Source organism: Mustela nigripes, chromosome 13 (assembly GCF_022355385.1).
Source record: "Mustela nigripes isolate SB6536 chromosome 13, MUSNIG.SB6536, whole genome shotgun sequence".
In the NCBI taxonomy this organism is placed as follows: Eukaryota; Metazoa; Chordata; class Mammalia; order Carnivora; family Mustelidae; genus Mustela; species Mustela nigripes.
Window position 1 is genome coordinate 96760457 of NC_081569.1, and position 21099 is coordinate 96781555.

Sequence of the window (21099 nt, forward strand, 5' to 3'; positions counted from 1 at the left end):
TCAGCACATGGCAGACAGACATTGCACTCCCCTGGTGACAGAGATGCCACCAGCAAGAATTCCTGCAGAGGTAGATGCTACAGCTCACATTGAAGGGTAGGTGGGATTTGACCAGCCGGACAAAGAACAAAGGAACACAAGAACACATCAAATGGCTTTGTTTGGGAACTAGCAAATTATTCAATGTGGCTAGTGACCAGGGATCCCTGGGGGAAATAGCAGGTTAGGGGATTGGAGAGCTAGGATGCTTCAGGCTTATCTGAGCAGGACTGTACCCTGATAAATACAAAACAGCCAGGTTCTCAGAAAGCACATGTTCTGCTCATAAAACAGATCATACAGTAAGAACGCCCTAAAAGCAACCATCCATTTGTCTCTGTGGATCGTTTTACTGTTTCCTTGGCAAGAAAACCTTTGCCAAAATCTTTCTCTCCAGGTCCAGGGTCTTCGCTCTGAGGCCCAATTTTTAAAATACACATCCCCCAATCCTTTCCCCGTGGACCTGGCATCCAAACCTTGTGAGTAAATTACGAATTATCCCATGCCAGATGGAGTAATACCTTATAAAAGGAGTGACTACTCCACCTCAGGACTTCTGTCCTTCTGAAAAATAACTGAACTCTACGCCAAGGATAAAAATAAATCCCTAAATCCCAAAACAATCATTTTAAAACGCTCTATCATCTCCTGTCCCATAAAAGACCCAGAGCAGTATTTTAGAGGTGCATGCAAGCTTCTTCAAAACACCTCCAGCCACTGTGGGTTTTCACATTCCTCTTCTAAAAGTAATAGTCGAGACAATTCTTCTTTTTAATTAATTGTTTTGATTTCTATAAGCATTATGCTTATAGACTTTAAACCAAGAACATAATCTGACAAACCTAATTGCACACATGTTCATATGCACTTCATACACAAATACATAGTATGTTCAAATGAAAAGGCCAGGATGGAACTGGAATCAAACAGGCATAAAATTAATTAACATGACTTTATTTTATTCTCTATTTCACGCAAAGAGTTTCCCAATAACTTTTATTCTTGAAGACTTCCAACAACCCCACAGGGAAGACTAATATCTTTTAGGCATGAATATTGCAAATAATAAAAGGAGGTCCATAGAGATCACAGTGTGGCTACGACTTTGTGTGAAATGAAGCAGAATGTTGAGACAAAATGTAGGTCATTCAGGAGAGAAAAATGCTCCTGAGGAAACAAAGAGAGCCTCTCGTCCAACCTCCCCATTTCACAGATGAGGAAACAAAGGTCCAGAGAGAGACCCACAGACGCATGGCCCAAAAGTAGATAACCATCCCACAGCCACATTCTCTGACATCTACATCAATTTTTTTTCAGATTCTTTACTTCTCCAACTATTTTAGATATAACTCCTAGGGGTTCACATAAGAGAGTCACAAAGGGTTCAGCAGCACAGTACAAAGCTCGAGTATCAAATGCGCTTGAAGACTGGAGAGGAAGTAATGTTTTACTAATTTAATATATAAATATTGGAATAATACAAAAATAGTACAGGTTTTTACATTTTTAATTGCATGAATTTTTCAGCATGTTGCAGAAGACTTCAAAGAAAGGATGTGCTTGTGGAAGCCTCTTTGGACCACCCCCACAGACTGTCCAGGGGATCAGGTTGTCCCACAAATGTGGAGTGAGCTTTTCCCACACACCAAGCTCTAGCCTGGGTTTGATCCTGAAAAGCCTAAGCTCAAAGGAAAACCTTTGAGCAGGACTAACTCCCGGGCCTGGGTCATTCTTCTCCAAAGCAAGGAAGAGGAATGTGGTTCACTTGTAGGAGAAGTAGAAAAGAAGGGAGCACTTTGGGAGAGCTACGGAACAACTGTTTCATCTCCAGAAAGCAGAGCCAGCCTGTCAGGAGTGCTAACATTCAGAAGAGCAGGTGTATTTTTTTTAAAGATTTTATTTATTTATTTGACAGAGAGATATCACTAGTAGGCATAGAGGGAGGCAGAGAGAAGGGGAAGCAGGCTCCTTGCTGAGCAGAAAGCCCCATGTGGGGCTCCATGTGGGGGTCGATCCCAGGACCCTGAAATCATGACCTGAGCCAAAAGCAGAGGCTTAACCCACTGAGCCACCCAGGCACCCCAGACGTATTTCTGACACTAGTTATAAAGGCTTGTGTTTGCTCTTAATGGCAAAGCAGGAAGGCTGGCTCCCCCACTAGACGTGAAGAAGACCTGAGTAAGCCACACAGCCAGGCCCTAGGGACCACAGAACTCTCTTATGATGGGCCCGCACAAGACTACAGTCTAGAATAAGAGACACACAGTCCCAGGACAGGGTTTTCTCACTGCTCCCTTTCAAGAAGGAAGTGGGTCATGGTCATAGATCAAAGTCCTCGTAGTAATTTGTCTTTATTTCTAAGGCTCCTACTTCTAGGTTAACCTTATCATGCTCTAGGCTCTAGCCCTGCTGTCTCTCACAAGTTCTCCCTGCTCTTGGCTCTAGGAAAGAACTTCTGCTTCCTCTGGGCCCACCCTTCCCCCAGCCTCCAGGTTCCAGAGCTGCATCTGTGAGTTGTTGTTGTTGTTGTTGTTTTAAGATTTTATTTATTTATTTGACAGACAGAGATCACAAGTAGGCAGAGAAGCTGGCAGAGAGAGAGGAGGAAGCAGGCTCCCCGTTCAGCAAAGAGCCCGATGCGGGGCTCGATCCCACAACCCTGGGATCATGACCTGAGCTGAAGGCAGAGGCTTTAACCCACTGAGCCACCCAGAAGCCCCTGCATCTTTGAGTTTTTGTGTGCTTCATCTTTTGTTCTTGTTTCAAACCCCAAACTCTATCTTTGTTGTGACCACTCACATGTGAGTTGCCCTCTGTCTTAGAGCATTCCTAGATCACATATAACAGTAGATTAGTGATTTGCCTTTCCTATTTCCATCAGCTATATTTATTACATCAAAAAGTAAATCTCCTGAAAACATCTTTGTCTAGAGAGAACTTTTCTTCCTTTCTCCATGATTAATTTCTCTTTCTGCATGCAACATTTTAAAAGCATTTTGCTGAGGGTGCCTGGGTGGCTCAGTGGGTTGAACCTCTGCCTTCAGCTCAGGTCTTGGTCTCAGGGTCCTGGGATCGAGCCCTATATTGGGCTCTCTGCTCAGATCAAGCCCCATATCGGGCTCTCTGCTTTCCTCTCTCTCTCTCTCTGCCTGCCTCTCTGCCTACTTGTGATCTCTCTCTCACTCTGTCAAACAAATAAAATCTTTAAAAAAAAAAAAAAAAAGCATTTGCTGTCTTTCCAGAATGTTAAACATGTTTGTTTTTCTTTTTAATTCTATTAACTTAGTCATGGGACCTCTAATATCAACAGGAAGACACATTCTAATAGAACTGAGAAATATCAACTTAAAAGCTTTGGAAAGGCAGATGAAGCAGCATTATAATCACCAGGCTCAGAGAGAACAGAGGGCAGTAGTGAGATGCCAAACTAAAAACAGGCATTACAAGAAAGCCTGATCATCAAAGGGCATCCTATGTCCAGGATGCTAACAGCCAGGTACACATCTCCTGTGAGGAGACTCAGGAATTTGGGGGAGAAACTGAATGACCCAGAGAAAAATAAGATCTAATGATCCTAATCTCGTGAGGCTTCCTTAAAAATAAGGTTCACTTACAACCTGATTACATTATGGAGAAGTCTACCTTATACATACAGAGTTTTCTCTCAGCCCTTCAGTTCCTCAAATTTACATGGGGACAGACAAGCAAGGATCACTAGAAATTGGAGGAAAGACTTCAGTATAAAAGAGGGAGATCACAGAAACAAATAGAAAAGCAGCACTTGAAGGAAATGGGAAACTGCAAAGAAAGGAAGAGAGAAACTTTGTAAAATCTGTATAAAATGCCCTCCGTGAAAAGAAAATAAGGCTTTCAAGAAACTTGTGGAGCTGGTAGGATGAATGGTGTGCTGGAGCTTCTGGAAGAAGTTAATGATTGGCATCAGACAGCTCTATTGATGCAATTAGGAAATACAGCAATAGGCACAGAGACAAAGTCAATAAAAAATGAGATAGTAACAATTCCAGGAATAATAAAAAGAAACTTGGAAGGGGCTCATTACTTAATTATTGACTTTAAATTTCATTGATTACCCTGGAATGTTATAGTCAACCTGAACAAAAAATTAGCACAAGGAAGGAAGCCTATCATATTATGTCTGGCAAACATGGGCTCAGCAATGTGAAATATTTACAATAGTCATAATAATGTAAGTAGGATTACTTACATTATTTGGTTACTTAACCAAAATTTGTGATCTAAAAATATGTCCAAATACTTTATGTGCATGAATTAATTTGGTAAAAGTAAAAATTAATTTAAAGTGAATAAGAAAAAGCTATGGAAAATTTTCTGGCAATTACTCAAGAAATGGAATTACCATGTGATCCGTAAGTCTCACTTCCAGGTGTATACCCAAAAGAACTGGAAGCAGGATCTCAAAGGTATTTATACACCCATATTCATAGCAACCTTTCTTGCAATGGCAACCCAAGTGTCAACCAATGAGTGAATGGATAAACAAAATGTGGTATATTCGTACAATGGAATATTATTCGGACTTAGAAAAAAAGAAAATTCTGACACCTGTCACATATATGAACCTTGAAGACATTATGCTCTATGAAATAAGCCAATCACAAAAAGACAAAGACTACATGATTTCACTTTTAGAGGTACCTAGAGTACCTCGAATCCATAGAGACAGAAAGTAGAATGCTTTCTTTCTCTGTAGAATGGTAGACCAACTGTTGGGGACTGGAAATAGGATGGAATGGGAGTTCTTTAATAAGTATAGAGTTCCAGTTTTGCAAGATGAAAAGAGTTTTGTAGACTGGTTGCACAACAACGTGTTAACACAACTGAATTGTATACCTAAAAATGATTAAGAGGGTAAATTTTATGTTATATGTATTTTGCCACAAATTTTTAAGTATTTAAAATAGGAAAAAGATTTTTTTAATAAAAAATAAATAAATATGAATAAGGGTAAAAAAATCATGATTATCCAAAAATATTTGTAAGGTTTACTTCAGTATTGAAAAACTATTGTACACATAAAAGATACCTTATTATCTAGTGACAGACTTTCTCAAGATCCATCCATTTATTTGAGAGAGAGAGAGCATGGGGGAGGGGCAGAGGGAGAGGGAGAAAGAATCCAAGCAGACTCTGTGCTGAGTGTGGAACCCTCTGCAGGGCTCAATCCCAGAAGCCCAAGATCATGACCTGAGTGGAAACCAAGAGTTGGTTGCTTAACCACCTGGGCTCCCCAGTGCCCTGCTAGTGACAGACTTTAAATTTCACCAACTATCCTGAAATGTTATTCCCAATGTGAAACAATAATTTCTCAACAAATCCATGTTTTCTTCACACATAGATGAGCCAGTGAAGAATGAAATGTTTTTGTTCTGTTGGTGGCGGTCGTGGTAGTGGTGGTGGTTTAGTAATGTAAGGTTTAGTGTAGTCATATTTTAGTTTCAATCACTGAAGTAAAATAGTACAAATCCAGATGGTCATCATATTGAACAAATGTACCAAAAAAAATAAATAAAACCAACATCAAATATATCAAATGTAGGTCACACATAGGATATTACCTCCAATTTCACTATAAAAGGGGTTAAAACATCAATCAGAATATTTCTGCTAAATAATAAAGCGCCTTTCAAATTGCACAGCTGCATGTCCTTGACTATGAGGTTTACCTAATAGCTATCCTGTCCATAATTCCAAAAAAATGTGATTTAAATACAAGGCTTTATTTTATTTCATGTGGTGAAACCATCAAGAACAGCTAGTATGACCCACAAACATCACAAATATTCATTAAAAACCCATAACATACAAGGTATGTATGAGGGAGTGAGACCCAGGGAGTTCCTCCGCTCAAGAATTCAATCCTAACCTTCTTCCAAGCAATGAAACATCCTCCCCAGGTCCCTAAATTGGGTATGATCTTCTGTTTTAATTAAGCAATTCAGCAACATCTGGCCTGGAGTATAATTTATCTAAGGAAATGAGTGAGGGAAAAGGACAGCCAAAAAATGGATGGAGACTTACTGTGGATCACCTCTATACATTCTTACATACAATGTAATTGAAGATTACAGTTTTATTCTATTCTTGTCCAAAACTGGATAGCTGCCACCTGCCTGAAAGAGATATTCTTGATTTTGTTACCCCTATCCTGTCTTGGGAATTTTTTATTGTTCTGTGCTTCAATTCTTTTTGAATGACAGATATATTCATTTTTTCCATCCTTTTGGTTTAAAAAAATAATAATGTAACAACTACTCCATCCCCCAGTGGTTTTCCACTTTCAAACCCCTGACGTAAAATTAATCTACTTACAGAAATGGTTGAGCAAAAAAAAAAAAGAAAGAAAGAAAGGAGAGGAAAGGAAAGAAATGGTTGAGCTGACTCCTCCACCTCTCCTCCCACTGCCCCCTGTCAAGGGAGTGAAGGACAGCTCACACCGTGTCCCATTCCCTTTACTACCCAGGTGACCTTGAGCATGTATTTTAATCATTCTAAGCCTTGGGGGGGTTTTATCTAAAAAAGAGATAGAGAAATAAATACATTTCATAAGATTGCTGTAATGAGCTTTTAAGATCATGTACATAAATCCAAGACAGTGTCTCTCAAAGCTGGCTCTTTCATAAATGTCAGTTCCCTTCCTTAGGTATGCAAAAGTCCTCACAGCCTGTCCTGCACTATAATCCAGCTCCCAAAATGTCCAGCCCCAGAGCCCTGGCATCAAAATCATCCCAGAATTCACTTTTTATTTTTTTTAAGATTTTATTTATTTATTTATTACAGACAGAGATCAGAAGTAGGCAGAGAGGCAGGCAGAGAGAGAGAGAGAGGAAGAGAAGCAGGCTCCCTGCCGAGCAAAGAGCCCGACGCAGGGCTCCATCCCAGGATCCCAAGACCAGACCCAAGCCGAAGGCAGAGGCTTAACCCACTGAGCCACCCAGGTGCCCCCCAGAATTCACTTTTTAAGAAATTTCAGGACAGGAGAGCCTGGCTGGCTGCATCAGTGCAGCACACGACTCTTGGTCTTGGGGTTGTGAGTTCCAGTCCTACATTTGGGTGCAGAGATACTTAAAAATTAAAAATCTTGAAAAAAAAAAAAAAGAACTTTGGGTTGGCATAAGAAAAGTTCATTGTCTCCTTCTATTTGCTTTATGCAGGCCATCCTCAGGGACAAAACAATCAAAAGACAGTGGCCATGGACTTAGGAAAGAACTCTGATGTCGCAATGCTCACTGTTCGAGTAGCACCTGCATTGTAGGACATCCAGCGAAAGAAAGAAGCCACCTGCCTACGCTCTGAAAGTCTGCATATTCTGCCCTCAACAAATAGAAGTGAAAAAGCCCCCAAACCAAAACTCAGTCTCTCTTCAATAGAAGTGGCCTTGACCACCTGCCTCTCCTCTCCGTGACTCCAAAGAACCCATACAACTCCCCTGAAAAACATTTCTCCGGTCTAAGGCAAACATATCCCAGGCCTTTGTAGTCACACTGAACCTCATTGTCAACTAACTATCATCAGCCTGCACAACTATGTGCCCTCATGACAAAGAGCCACAGATATTATTCATGTAAAGCAATCATATAACCCTCTGTTCTATGTATCATTCTAAGCATTTTACAAATAATAACTCATTCAGGCCTTGTAAGTGCTTAGGAAACTGAGTCTGGGAGCAGTTAACTGCTGGATAGGCTGGTTTCAAAATCTCTACTCTTGACTATCAAATCATGCTTCCCCCCTTCTGCCACGCAGCTTGAGGGCTGCGGTCAGGCTGGCAACATTATAGAAGGTCTTTCTGTGCATATAACATTCATAGCAAATCCAGAAGCCCAGAGTGATAAAAGTTGTTTTGTTACAGAGTTATTATGGGTACATGGAAGCTGCAAATTACAATGAACAGAGGCTGGGATGTGCCGTCAAATTGACTTGGATCAAATCCCAGCTCCGTAAATTGTGTGTCTCTGAGCTAGTTGATTAACTATTATGAGTCTCCGTTTCCACATCTCTAAATAGGGACCACGGTATCTATTGCCCAGAATTTCTGGGGAGATCAAAAGAGACAAATTGGGTGAAGTACCCATAATGTGCTTCCCACATAGTGTAAGTTCAATAAGCTAGAGTTTTTAGATTTGAGGTACGAATTGTCTTGCTGTGTACAGGTGTGTTTTTGTTTTCCTGTGAGAGACTCACAAGTCGCTGAAAACAACAACAACAAAATTCTAGAAGAAAACCTATAGGCAAAGAGTCATTCAGACTCTAGTAGTTAGAAAACTAACAATTCATTTCAATACCTAAGTAAGTTTCCTGGGCGTTTCATCAATAAATAAATGGGTATGAGCTCAAGTGCAGAAGCAGTAAAGGAAGGTGTTTCAAAATAACCTACTTGGTCTTTTAAATAAAAATCAATCATTTGTCATGGGAAATATCATTCTCCTGTTTCATTTATTAAAAATACAAAGAAGAAAATATTATAGATAATATCTTACCAGCTGAATGGGCCCCTATGGTATAATTATATCATCAGTCCTCTTCCTCTCCCCAGACCTTTGGTGGGACTATGTTTCTCTGGCCCCTTAAACTAAGTGTGGGCATGTATCTCACTTTGGCTAATGAAATGTCAGCAGAACTGTTGTAAGTCTCTTCAAGGCTGAAGCATTTAATTGCCAGGGTGAGACCCAGCAGAACTTTATTTGCCAGTTCTAGGGGTCAGGAAGCTCATAATAAGTTGAAATTGCCACCAGCCTAGGTTTAAGTAACCATACACAGGGCTCTCCCATCAGTTCTCACTGGTCACATGGCATGGGCAAGATATAACCTTTTGTTATATTAAATCACAAAAAGTTAAGGGCTGTTTGTTACGGAAGCTGCACCTCACCCAGCCCTCCTGACAGGATGACGGGATAACTTACAGAGAAAGTTGAGTTAATGCTGCTGACAAACTTCTCTCACTGACCTCACAGAATGAGGATTATTCAACTCAACTCCTGGATGTCTAAAAAGACAAATATGGGGGCCCCTGGGTGGCTCAGCCAGTTAAACATCTGCCTTCAGCTCAGATTATGATCCCAGGGTCCTGGGATCAAGTCCCACATAGGCTCCTTGCTTATCCCTCTGCCTGCCACTCCCCTGCTTGTTCTCTCTCTCTCTCTCTCTCTCTCTCTCAAAGAAATAAAATATTTTAAAAATTTTAAAAATAAAATAAAAAGACAAATACAGTTGATTGTATCACTGCAATCTCAGGCTTCAGTGAGTAGCTGCCTCCCGTCTATTTATTCTAATTTCAAGGGATTTCTGCTTCTTTGATGGTAAATACTACTAAAACCTGTTTTTTAAACTCACTTGGCTTTTACAGGCTTGAGAAATTCCTACACATATTTAATAAACATAAAGTATAAATACTTAATGTTATTTAGGCATTAAGATTATCCATTCCTATTAACATGGGCCTAAGTTGTCTAGAACAACTAAGAACCTTTATCTTTTTCACTCTCCAGGAAGAAATAGTTATGGTGGCTTCCCCCTGCTTACCTACTTATCACAACATCATAAAGAGTTAAAATTCTAAAACATAGAGAAGCCTAAGAAAGAGATAAGTATATATCAGGACTTGAAAAGCTATAATGATCACAGAATAGGTCCCAGCCTAAAGATTCAAAGCAACCTTTCATAAGAAAGGCTCACCAGAGTGCTATAAAGGCAGGCTAAGTCATATCTCCTCTCACCCCGCCAACCAGCAGTGTCTCCTATGTCCTACTCAAGTCCCATGTTTGTGGACTGAGTCATATACTCAGCTAGAGCTCTACAGCATGAACCGTAACTGACCTGTGGCAAATTGCTGTGAAGTTCAGCATGAAAACTCAGAAAGTCTCATTGAGCCTTTTAACACGGCTAGAGCAAGTTATAGAATCCGGGTCTATGAACAGGCTTCCCTTGAAGCAATAGGTTCCTGGGAATGTTACACATAAATCTCGGTAGATACACAGAAAGATAGATAGTTTGATATCCCTATATAAATAAAGAGAGATGTTCATAGGTACATATTTCTAAAGTCTCGTATGTATCTAATTTTTACTAGCAAACCAAAGGAGTACTTATAGTAAAATACTTTGCACCATGACTAATCATTCTCCAATATCTTGGTATTAATCTTAGAATGTACCTCATTTGCCCTATTTTATAACCTTGCATAAATGTCTAGGGATCAACTGCTTTATCAAAACCCCTGCCTGCCTAAGTGTTCTGAACAAGCAGTCATAGCTAAGGAAAACCCACAGGATCTTGAGACTGCTGTTTTTCCTCATTTGTTTTGATTTCTGCCTCCGGTGGGAGTCAAAGGATGAAGGGAACAGACCTTCGGCTACAAGGCGAGTGGGCTGGCTTCCCACAGTGGTGCCTCTGGGCTGGACAGTAGACTGGGCATGCGCCCAGGCAAGAGCTTCACCTCTCTGAGGCTCTTACCTTATCAGTAGGTGGGGTTTGGGGTAAGGTGGGGAGCAATAATCCAGAAAATCTCTAAAACTGCATCTAGGTGTAAAGCCTCCTAAGGAATAAATGAGTGACTTAAAATCTACTTTCAGTACGAGGCAGCAAGAGAATGAATGGGCAGGACAGGGTGAGGCTGACTTGGCACAAACTGGAGAGTTTCTGGGGCAGGGGACAAAGGACATAATTTTATGGTTGTTTTGTTATAAGTATTCCTCTTGAAGCAGTTTTCACTGGACTCAAATCTGCAATTTCTCCTTCACCTAAAGTCCCTAACCCCTCATCAGGTCTTTACAGACAGACTCTGTGTGCCTGTAGCCCCCAATTGAGGCACAGTTTCCTGCCCTGGTCATGGAGGAGGCTGATTCCAATAAAATAAGAATAAAAGGATAAAGATAAAAGACCAGAAAGAAAATACATTCACCAATAAAATGTGTTAATATGTCTGGTTTTCATGTTATCTACTACCAGTTGGAAGCTACTGTGACAGAGCCTTTATTTCTGGGACATTTTTACATGCTCACGGAGACTAAACAATAGAAGCAAACACTAAACTATACTCAGTTAAGAGCGGAGGTTGTTAAGATCGGTGATGAATCCTCAGTGGCTGGTAGTGTGCCCTGATTCATCCTTGATTCATTTCTAATACATTTGTTGATAGAAGATAGAAAACCCAACTAGCTCAAACAAGATAAAACAAACAGGCTGGTGGACAGAACAGGATGGAAGTCCTGTGGCTTATGAGAGCCTGTCTATGTAATCAGCTGGCACCTTCTGTGGCTTTCCAGCATCCTTCTCTTAAGATGCTCTGAATTTACCATTCTCATTTCTCGTACTTTGCGTATTTTGTTCTCTCAACCTGAAACACTACCCTCCTACAACTTTGCTTTTGCCTAAATAATGCCTTCTTATCTCACTGGTCTTCTTTCTCCAGGAAGTCTCAGGCTGAGTTAGATATTCCTCCAATGGGCCCCACTGCCCCGTATTAAGATTGCCTGCCTGCTCCTCTGTGTCACCTGCAGGACTACAGGCCTCTCAAGGACTGTTACTGTGCATTAATGTCCTTATATCCCCAGTGCCTACAGTGTAGCTGGTGCATAGTAGATGCTCAACAAATATCCATCAATGAATGGTATAACCCAGTCTCCTGACCTCATCATCAAAATCCTACAATAGAGTCAGCCACACTGTTCCTGTTTCTTTCTCCAAGGTAAAACCAAACAAGCTGAAAAATAAAGTGGTACTTCTCGCAAGACGTTCTATTCTCCTTGACTAATAGCACAGGGAAGCTGCGCCTGGTTCTCCAGGCCAGGCACACATCACACATTCAGTTCTGTACTTCTATCTCTTTTTTCCCTGCCACTCTTATTGCACCACCCCTTCCTCATATAATCTTTTGTCACGTGTAAATTTTAGGGATCACTCACAAACCAGAGATTATTCAAGATACTCTCCTAAAAATCGTTCCAAAAGAACCAAAAGAACATTCCACAAAAGAACCAAGGATGAAAATGGTTCCATTTATGTTATGTGTCCTGAAAATCATTTTGATGAAAGCATTAAAGATGGAGATTGTAGGCTTTGTTGTCAAAACATGTCCCGGGGAACATCTGGGTGACTCAGTTGGTTAAGTGTCTGCCTTCGGCTCAGGTCATTATCCCAGAGTCCTGGGATCAAGTCCCATATTGGGCTCCTTGATTAGTGGGGAGCCTGCTTCTCCTTCTGCCTGACACTCTCCCTGCTTGTGTGCTTGCCTGCTCTCTCTCTCTCTATCTCTTTCTCTGACAAATAAATACAATCTTTAAGAAAGAAAAAAATCATGTCCAGAATCTGACCACGTCTCACTAACTTTACTTGCTCCCCACAAGTCTGTGACAACCTCCTCATGACTGCCTAGAGCTGCCCTTGCTCTATGTCTCAGGGAAGTTCTAATTTCAAGACAGCCACCACTTCATCATTCCAAATTGTTGTCAGATCACTTTCCCATCCTGTTCAAAACTCCCCAATGGACTTCTCAATTCACTCAGAGGAAAGACCATGTACTTACACGAACTAAAGGTCTGAGGACCAGCCCCAGCTGCACACCTAAGACTCCATACTTCCTTCTGGTCTTCACTCAAATGGTATCTACTTTATTTTTTAAGATTTTTATTTATTTATTTGACAGAGATTACAAGTAGACAGAGAGGCAGACAGAGAGAGAGGAAGGGAAGCAGGCTCCCCACTGAGCAGAGAGCCCGATGCAGGGCTTGATCCCAGAACCCTGGGATCATGACCTGAGCTGAAGGCAGAGGCTTTAACCCACTGAGCCACCCAGGTGCTCCTCAAATGGTGCCTTCTTAGTGATGCCATCCCTGGCCAACCTATCTAAAATGGCAACAAATATAAAAAGTTTTTTCATATCCTCCTTCCCTTCCTTATTTTTCTCTTTATCACCTCTCATTAATGTGCTCTACACCTTCTAATTTATCTTATTTACTTCCTATCCCCTAAAGTTTCACTAAAATGTAAGCTCCAAAAAAGTTTTCTTTTCTCTTTGGATCACTAATGTATTCTCCACCCTTAGAATAGTAGCTGGTATAGAAGAGGTATGCAATAAATATTTTTTTTAAAAGATTTTATTTATTTATCAGAGAGAGAGGGGGAGAGAGCGAGCACAGGCAGACAGAATGGCATGCAGAGGCAGAGGGAGAAGCAGGCTCCCTGCTGAGCAAGGAGCCCGATGTGGGACTCAATCCCAGGACGCTGGGATCATGACCTGAGCCGAAGGCAGCTGCTTAACCAACTGAGCCACCCAGGCGTCCCTGCAATAAATATTTATTGAATGAAAGAATGAATGGAAACATTGTTGCCATCATACTTAGAAACAGAATGACAAATTTAACTAAAAATCTACTCCCAAGCCATTATTAATATTTATCAATAAATAATGTTGTAAGAGTCAACTCTGGTCTTCGCAAGCATTCTACAAGTGTGTCATGAGGAAAACCATTATAGTGATAGTGATGCAAGTGAATTTTGGTTGTTAATTGTAAATGGTAGAAGAGAAAAAAACAGCTCAAATGTAATGTTTGGTTTCCAACGTACAATGCTTTCCAATCTCAGCTGGACCCTTCCATCTTACTCAGGAAGCCATTCATTTTGCTGATCATGTCCCTATTCTCTTCTTTATAGCCTATTATTCTAAGTGCTTAGCACTTTCCTCAAGATCCCCATTTACAGAGGAAGAGAAGCCATCAGTATCTCTCTTTTCCAAGTGTATTGTAGTAAATAGAAAAATGGGTCACAGTTGTTCACACCTCCCTGTATCCATACCCTTTGTGATTTGAATTTCAAGCTCTTCCCATCAAGAGGTAAATTGGGATACCCCTAAATCAATATCCCATCAATCTGGCCCAACCTTGGGACTTGCTTTGTCTAATAAAATGGGGCAGAGGTGATGCCATGCAAGTTCTGATCTTAGGCGTCAGCAGAACTGAGCCCACTCTACCCATTCTCTTGGCTAGTCCATGGGAGGACACCACATGGGGCAGGGATGAGTCATCCCACCCAAGGCCATCCTAGATTAGACATCTCCCAGCCACCCAGGGAGCAACAGCAGATACACTAGTGAGGCCAGCAGAAACCAGAAGAACCACTCAGCTGAGCCCTGCTCAAATTGCCGGCCCATGGAATCATGAGATAAGAAATGGTTGTTTTAAGTCACTAAGTTTGGGTGGAGGGGTTATTAAATAGCAAAAGCTAAGTGAAAAATTCACCTAAATCTTTTTTTATTGTTTGTTTAAACATTTTTCTTTATTCATTTGACAGAAAGAGAGCACAAGCAAGGAAAACAACAGGTGGGAGGGAGGGAGAAAGGGAAGAGGAGAGGGAGGAGAGGGGGAGAGGAGAGGGAGGGGAGAAGCAGGTCCCCACTCATCAGGGAGCTGATGCTCGGATCGATCCCAGGACCCCAGGATCAGACCTGAACCAAAGGTAGACACTTAACCTATGGAGCCACCCAGGCACCCCTAAACTCATCTAAATCTTTTCATATGCTTACTTATTATTACCTTCTTTTTTGTCTCAAGTAGTGATGACTCAGCCTTTCTGGAGCTTTCTTTGCCTAAGTACATTCTGTTCTTTTTCCTGAGACGCCTTCTCCCTAGTCCATCCGGGAAAATCATTTTAAGACACCTCAGTATCACCTCCATAATCTCCCCTCCCATCACCCTCCACTCATCCTCCCTTTCGAGCTCACACACATACAAACCTCCATCATAGCACTGATTTTTGGGTCCAACTCCCCCCGGAAGACTACATAAAGGAGATGCTCACTAAGTAGCAGGTAAATAAACATTGAATACTTTGATATCTCTCATTTCTGTCCCCTCTTCTCCATACCTACAAGCTCTGCCTTCATGATAGCCCTTAATGCAACTGATCTGGATAATTTAAATAGAGGCCATTTTTGTTCCCCAGCCTTGACCTTCCAGCCTTGACCAGTACTCTCCTAGCCCCTTGTAAACAAACACCTTCAACACAAGATCACGATTATTTCTACAGTGTTCTTTCTATAGGACTTTTAACTCTTTCAAGGCAGAAGCCACATACCCTTCATTTTTTATATCTAACACCCTGCTTAGTAACTTATTAATAATAGATGGCTAATTGATAAAACTAATTTTGACAGTAAAAAAATTACACTGTTTCTGAAAAAAAACTTTAATTCACAAAATTGACTAGTGAGGTGTTAATAATAGCCAAAACACTCAGGAGTGCTGTATTGTCCCACTCCCAGCCCTAAGGGAAGTCTCCACTAACCACGTATCTACTGTGACACTTTTGATATGCAAGAATGTGGGGACATTGGTAGGACAGAAATTACTCCATTAACTGTCCCCCAAGAGTTGTCAATTAGCAGATTAACATTAATCTGCTCAAAGACTATGCCCTTGATGTTCAGTGTCATATCCGCAACAGTAGAAAACACAGAGTAGGTTTATCACTTCCGTAAATGATTTAACGCTAGGCTGAAGACCTACTACTTGAAATCCATTCATTCTTTCTGGAACTATCTATTGTGTACTCAACCTAACACATGCCAGGGCACTGTTCTAGGGATCAGAATTAGCATGGAACAAAAAACACAAAACTTTTCTATCTGAGAGTTTTCACTTTAAAGGTAGAAAACAGACTTTGAACAGATCAACTAATACATGTAATAAATAAGCAACACTAACACCTTGCTGACCACCACTGAGACCAACACACCACATAATACAGTGTGAGGAGGGGGGTGTTGGAAAAAGCCCTTCACGTCCTGAGATAAACTTTAAAAATAGGAATATTCTGCCTAAACTTAGTCCTCAAAATAAATGAGACCTTGAGTCCTTTCCCCAAAACTGCTAATTTAAGAGTGAGCCTGTTTATCACCCCCTGCCCCCAACTTTTGTGATACCAACACCTACAGATATTTGAAGATCCTACAGACGTAGCAATTAGGTGAGAAAACTGCAGTTGCTTCCCATCACAAACAGCTAACTAATGCTAATCTCGAAGGGCTTTTCTCCTTACATCCTTGCTGTGTCTTTTCCATGGAGAAACAATGTGGAAGTGTGGTCTTCCTTCCAAACATTACAAGTCAAGATCTCTGTTTTCTTTGTTTCTTCATCTCTGAGTTTTTCTTTCACACACTGAGGTTGACTCAGCTGTGTTACCTGAGAAATACATAAGTCAGACACCTTTCACCCAGTTTTGTCTTCCTCAGCTCCTGGAGTTTTATAAAGCTGCGGAGATGTACTCTTTTACTCTTGATGATTCAATATCTGTTTCTAACCATGCATCTTTCATTATCTAGATTAAGTCTGGTTCTCAGCCAGGTCTGATTCTGTTTTACACATGATTATTGTTTTATTCCCTCTTGGAAGTGGCAGTGATGCCAGGAGACAGGTTTCTATTCTGTGCTCTGGCCATTTGGTTTCCATTGGGAGGCAGACCACAGGGAACCTGGTGTTCTCCATTTATGTTTCCCTTTCGTTATCAGTTGTCTTGAGAAATGTTGATGAGTCCTGATATTTGAAGACCCGTCTCTTTGCCACTAAGTCATGAAACTACAGTTCAGCGAGGTCATTGGGTGCTCTCACTCACAGTGCTGAGAAATCATTCACGTGACATCCTGAACTGCTGATTATACATGTTTATTTGCAACAGTCGGTAAAATCTGCGTGATGTTTGGTCTGTTAACTATGAGCTCAAATTACTCAAAATAAAAAAAAAAAATTTAAAAAAAAAAAGAGAAACTTCTGTGCCCTCCTGAAATATAGTCATGGCTGGATCAAGGGACACCATGATGAAGGCACCTTTGACATGCATCACATCCCTCCTCTCCTTGACCTGAAGCTGCTGTGACTGACTGGGGAGAGCAGGCTGAGACCCAACAAATTGGGTTTCATATTTAGATTTGACTCAAGACTATGGCTGCCATTCTCTGTCTGTCTACACCCTTTCCCTTCCCCAAAGAAGGATAATAGTTAACTTTTACAGTAGAGCAGGACAGACAATACCAGTACATTGTAGGGGGAAGCAGAGAACCCTGGTACCAATGATGCATTGCCAACTATGCAGGCAAGACATGCCAGCAGTTTAGACTAAAGTGATAAGGGCAAATGCATGAGCAATAACTGCATCCGATCTATTTTAAAGGCTGAGGTGATGAACTTTGCCTATGGGATGGAGACGAGGTATGAGAAGTGAGGAGCCAAGAAGATCCCAAGATTTCTCATGAACAACAGAATAGGAATTCAAAATTAACTTGACTGTTTAGAAAAATGAAATGTAATAAGAATAGGTAAACGCAACTCTAAAACTTCAACTGCAAAAATGCAAGATAAGGGAAAAGCAGCTTTATAGTAGTCTGTGAGAAAATAAGCTAGGGATCTTGGTGGAACTTAAATTCACCTTCCAATCAAAAGAGCCTGCAATTTAATGGGGCACCTGGGTGGCTCAGTTGGTTAAGCAGCCAACTCTTGGTTTTGGCTCAGGTCATGGGGTCATGACAATGAGCCCCACGTCCAACTCTGTTCTCAGTGGGGAGTCTGCCAAAGATTCTCCCCACCCCTTTGGCCCCTCTCCATCCTATCTCTCTAAGTACATAAATAAATATTTAAAGAGAGAGAGAGAGAGAGCGCCTACAATTTAAAATATAGTAACTAGGAGCACCTGGGTGGTTCAGTGGGTTAAAGCCTCTACCTTCAGCTCAGGTCATGATTTCAGGGTCCTGGGATTGAGCCCCGAATAGGGCTCTCTGCTCGGCAGGGAGCCTGCTTCCCTTCCTCTCTCTGCCTGCCTCTCTGCCTACTTGTGATCTCTGTCTGTCAAATAAATAAATAAAATCTTTTTTTTAAAAAAATTAAAAAATAAAAATAAAATATAGTAACTGAATTAAAGTGCCTGAGTTGAGGGAGATGATGTTTTCCGTATATTCCACGTTATTCAGGCCATATCTGAAATTCTTTCCAATGCTAACACTCATAAATCTTTAAATCTATCACCTAGAAAAAGCAACACATGCTTGTAGTGGTCTCAGTGTGTGATGTGTATACAGTGCACTCCTCTCTTCGCAAGGAATCACAGAAAATGTCAGTGTTTTAAAATAGCACATTATAAGCCCCAATAGCACACACGGCTCACTCTGTGCGTCACCAGCACACTTTGCAAACCTGATTGCTGGCTTTGCTCCGTGCTTCCTTCCTCTCACAGGAGCGAGCCATCCATGCATCCACACTGAGTACCTGATTTGTCTTTGGAGCTTCTTTTTATGGGTAGGCGGGGAGTTCAGTAGAAGAGGGCATTACCAACATTGGTGGAGGGGGTGTACGTGTGTGTGCGTGTGTGTGTGTGTGTGTGTGTGTGTGTGTGTGTGTGTGTGTGTGTTGCAGAAGCAACAGAAACATAACAGCAGTCAACCAAGTCAGAAGGCTTGAGTTCTTGGTGGGTCCCAGGTTTCGAATTTACACATGACTTCAGGCAAGTGTCCTTTCCCTACATTCCATTGTCCTAAGCTGTAAAGGAGCGGGTAATGGCAGCCTCTGTGCCTACTGAACAGAGGCTCTCAAGACAAATGGGATGTCCTACAATCAACAGCCACCTACGGAGCTGTCGGAGCTGTCGTGGAGCACAAGACAGTATAATTAAGCCCTCAGGAGAAAAATGCACTCTGAACTCTCCAGAGAGAAAAAGGAAAGAGGAAAAGTAAATGAGAAAGTGAAAAAGGACACTGAGCAGGAACTAAAGTCCCTCCCTGGGAGCTAGTTTCAGAAGCATCTCTCTCCAGAAACATCCATCCAAGGTACCAGAGCTTTTTAAACACACCAGCTGGTAATGGAGTGCAAGAGAGGTCACTGCCAGGATGAATGCAGTATTCAGGGAGCAGCAGAAATGGACGGTTTGGTAACAAGAACTGATGGTTCTGCCAGGGCAGCGGCTGCCCATCCTTGCCGCCCACATTTATCATGCCATGTGTAGTGTCACAGGACAAAGACCAGAGAAGGAAATGACAACCACGTGGGCAGCCCAGCAAGACTCAGGGAAAAGGTACCTTAGGCAGCTTCACGGATTTTCACGTAAATCCGTGTCGACACTCAGTCACCCCCACATCCCTTACAGACCCTTCCGGGCAGCACATCACAAAACGAAGAACCACTTTCTTTTGTCTCTTGTCCTCCAGACTGTGGGTATTTCATTCCCACACAAAAAGAAAAAATCTTAAAATGTATGAACCCAGAAAACCAAAACCACTCTTCCCTTTTAAGCAATTCCACGCCAGATCTCCTAAAAACTATTTGGTCCACTGGTTTGATCGTGAGAAGTCCGGCTGGCTGAAACCTATACTATTTTATGACTAAAAGAAACACAAGAATCTGGCAGAACATAAGGCCTTGAATTTCAAAGCATTTCCATTTTAAAGCAACATTACTTTTCTTCAAGACAGATATTTTATTTCTAAATGGCTGGACATGACCTTTACAAGTGTGTGGTTTCCGTCTGCCACTTAAAAAAATGTCATTCCTGGTTCTTATTCTCTTGTTCCTATTAATCACTTTTTCTCTTTACATACTGCATAATCAATAGGGACGTGTCCATTGCCCTTCTAGCTGATTTCTATTTCTCCTCATTACGGCCTTTGTTCCAATTCCCTGCTTCCCGTTGGGTATTAAATATTTAGACACCGAGTCTAAACTATCCTACCCTTGCCACCGTCAGGATGACTATGCTATAGTTGTGTAATCAATTAGCCTGGCATCTGATCTCTGTTTCAAATGTCTTCTTAGAGGAAATTTAATTATGACTAATATCTTTTCATGACTTTGAAATTACATAGGCATGATTCCTTACTCAGTCATGCTTGTTAAAAATCATAAATCAATTTATTTTATTCCCTCTAGATGCAAGGAGACCTTTCCAATTCCGGCAGAATTTTAACAATGGTAAAAAGTCCGGTAGACATTAGATGAATACACTTTTTTTTTCCCTTTGCAGGGAAACCCTTTTGGTAAGATCTTTGTGGGTGAGGGATTTGGGGAGGATGAAAAGCAAGCCACACAAATGCAATTTAAAGAAAGCATTCTGTAATTGAACAGAAAGATATCTTCAGACAAGAATAAAATTCAGATCCCAAGCATACCTTGCTTCGTGTAAGAGATCTATTTCTGGAAAGCTGGAGTAAATCAAATTTTTTTATAAATCAAATATCTTAAATAAATTCAGAAAAGTGGTTATTAATAGAAATAAACCTGGTGGCAAATCCTTCTGTGAAGTGCAGGATCCATTTCTAATGAAAATATATACCTCTCAATTTAACGGTTTTAAATTTGGATTTGGGTGCTAAATTTTCCAGAAGTGGAGCACACTTACATGTGGATTTTTGAAAGTACTTGGAATATCTATCCTGACTTATAAAAAGCTTTTTATGACCCAAAAGTAACCGTAAAATCCCAGGAGCAGGGGCACCTGGATGGCTCAGTGGGTTAAAGCCTCTGCCTTCAGCATAGGTCATGATCCCAGGGTCCTGGGATCAAGCCCTGCATCGGACTCTCTGCTCTCCAGGGAGCCTGCTTCCTCCACTCTCTCTGCCTGCCTCTCTACCTACTTATGATCTGTCTGTCAAATAAATAAATAAAATCTTAAAAAAAAAAAATCCCAGTAGCAAACTTTAATCTTTACCACACCACCTGCCCACATATTCCTGTAGCAGACACCCATTCCCTTTCCTGTCTTAGGAAGACTTCTCCAAACCTCAGAAATAATGCAAGAAGGTGACTGTGTGCCATTTCAATGTCATATTGGAGCATGGTCTAACAAGCCCCCACCAGGCTTTCTCCAGGAGAATACATTTTTAACTTACCACACTATTCACGAAGGCCCAAGTTTCTGTGATGTTACATTAACTTATGTATTTTTGCAAAGATATAGAAGAGATGCCGATGATTTTGTCTACTCAAGAAGATGAGTACTTGTAGAAGATCAGAAGATCACTACTTGTGATCTCCTTCTGTCAAATAAATA